General features: G+C 42.2%; 1 pseudogene; it reads right to left on the bottom strand.

Moving 5' to 3' along the window:
• LOC104808095 overlaps positions 1-2,819 on the bottom strand; it is a 3,683-nt pseudogene extending 864 nt beyond the window's left edge.
• Between the last annotated feature and the right edge of the window lie 6 nt (positions 2,820-2,825).

Raw genomic sequence — 2,825 nt, 5'->3', positions numbered from 1 at the left:
GGGGGGGGGGGGGGGGAAGAAGGCTGTGTTACGTATTGTTCATCTGATGCCTGATTCTTGTTGTTAAAGTATGGAGGGGATGATGCAGTTCCTCCTAGTGTATCGTTAAAAGGGAATGGAAGAAGACCCCGGAAACCATCATCATCAATCTTACTTCACCCACAAAATCAGGGACGAAAAATGATGACGGGTATCGGTGCCATTCACTTCCCACACACAGGACAGAACCTACAAAACACCAAAACCAACAATAACCATTCAATGTTACAGAGAACTTTGATAAAGTGTACTCTTATTTTCTTGTCCAGACCAAAAAGTTCAATGTATCTTGTTACCAGGTAAGAGGAGCTTAATGAGGTAAATGATAAACGAGATCAGGTGTGAAATGAATGAAGCAAGTGATCCTGGATGATATGTACCTGGTTCTACATCATCGCAGTGCTCAAATAGCTTGTAAATCTCCAATGGAGCAGAGTAGACATTAATCAGAGAAAATGTTCGGGCACGTGATGCACATAATATAAGGCCCAGGACCACAGGCCGGAGGTATTTGGCTATCTGCATGTTAAAAGAAATACGAGAATCTTACCATCAACACTTCTTTCTGTACTTATCAAAAGAAAGATGTTTAAGCCAAGCATCAGGGGTAAGATAGAACTCACCGTAACAAGCAGGCTATCATGCCTGCTATACTTTTCCCGGAATAGTTCTGGAATGTTCTCGATAACAGCAGAAGCAGAGACACATATAAGAGGGTACACGGGATAAAAGAACCTGCAGCAACAGATTCACAATTGAAACATAGTTGGCTATATCAGGATGAGAAAGATATGGTGAAGAAGTTGGTCTAGATCTAGAAGTCAAGTGGCAATTATTTCATTCAACGACTTCAAGATGCGAGATATAGAAGATTACCTTCCTTCTTTGTGTGGCTGAAGTGACATGAATGCCACCCAGATATACGTAGGCGAGATTATAACCAGCAGATAACATACTTTCTCCTGAAAACAGGATATATAGTAACAAACAATATCGCCAAAACGAAACAAAAGTTGAAGTTGTTAAATCCATTTCTCAGATAAAATGACGGCCCTTCAGTCCCGTAGAGATGGTTGGCTCTCTCCGCCTCCTAAGACATTGTATATCAACAGATTCATAATTGACGATGTCCATCTCTGGTAATAAGAGAAATCCACGAGTATTGGGAGTCCCTAGTAGAAAATGACAAACTATTAGAAGAGTATCAAAAGTTAGAAAGCAAGCTGAAACTAGGCTCGAGATTGTCTTACGAGAAGAAAAACAGAGGTGATAGCACCAGAGATAAATGCTCGCTTGAATCGTTTAACCAAAGAATAAATCGTGATGGGCAAAAAGGCCAGGATGGAAAATGGCCAGCCCAAAATCACCCCAACAGCTGCAACTGCAACTGCAACAGCCATTGCGTGTTTCTCGAGAAGAAACAATCCGGATGAGAGACTAAGGGCATACATAGAAAATGAACTAGGGAGGAAACCTGGCCAATCCCAAGGCAACATTAATTAGTAAAAATGAATACATAACTCTAAGTTTAAACAGGGAAAATAAAACAACGAAGCAATTCATCCCGTCAAAGTAACCACAAAGAATGAAAGAATTCTCTGCGAAACCCGATAACCGATCCTTTGAAAGTACAAAGAAAAAGGGCTCAAACAAAACCACAAATCAGACTTAAACAGAGCACTTACTGGTGCTAGCAAAGAAGCAACCACTAGTAAGACAAAGCATTGCAAGCGCGTATGAAGCAAGATGTTTCCCATACTTTCTGGAAAGTGCAACTACAAGAACAGTTTCTGAGACAGCGGAAACCAGACCGAGAAAGGGTCTCACTGCATAGAAAACTCTAACTTTTTCACATGATACACAAAAGCAGATAAAAAGGTTATCCCAAGTTACGCAATAATCAGACAGAAAATAATTCAGGAAGCGCGGAATGCTAACCTTCTTGTCACCAAACCACCAAGAAGCAGGTCAACCAACAAGTTCATGGAAAATAAGGTATAAATATGATCGGAGAGCAAACTGGGAACTGCGCAACAAACAAGAACGATCGATCCTCTATCTATACTTCCAAAACATTTCAGCAGATACCCATCTTTCCGGCTATTAACATCTCTATACATGAGAATGAACCACAAGACAGTATTCAAGTGAGCAGAAGTGAAGCTATCAAATACGAAATATGCATGAAGATTGTAAGAAACATTCAGGTTTGAAGGACCTACAGCGTAAGAATATTACTTCAGCTACAATCTCAAAAGAAAGCTCGGAAAGGAAAGTCGCATCCACCAAAGTTATATATCCACCTACACTCATACAACTTCACCTCACGTATCTGACTCCAAAACACAATCAGAGAAGCTTGCATTTCCATTGGTTTCCCAATTTTCACTCAAAAAGCTACTCCTGGAGGCAACAATCATTGGCACGCACATGGACACACAGAATCGCCATTTCAGTGACCCGCCACTACGCAAATTATACAACATGTATAGTAAACATATAGACGCCGGACCTGTATTCTCATGTCTGAAAGCCTGATTTGTAAAGAAGATAGTGGAGAGGCTCCCAGTAGTTGAACACCTCGTCGCAGTCATGGACGATGTTCGAACTTGCGCTCATGTAACGAAGATACCGAGAGCCATCAATGGCAAGAACCACCGCAATCCGAGATACTCCTCCGCCGCTACATTGCCGCTGTCAGATCGGTCGGGCTTGTCTGTCTTCGTGTACGACCTCATCGACGGCGACGGGAGATCGGACGGCGGCGCCCGCCCCTGACGAGGCGT

Source organism: Tarenaya hassleriana, unplaced genomic scaffold (genome assembly GCF_000463585.1).
Source record: "Tarenaya hassleriana unplaced genomic scaffold, ASM46358v1 Cleome14, whole genome shotgun sequence".
Taxonomy (NCBI): domain Eukaryota; kingdom Viridiplantae; phylum Streptophyta; class Magnoliopsida; order Brassicales; family Cleomaceae; genus Tarenaya; species Tarenaya hassleriana.
The sequence above is the reverse complement of the archived record's forward strand: the minus strand, read 5'-3'. Positions and strand labels throughout refer to the sequence as shown.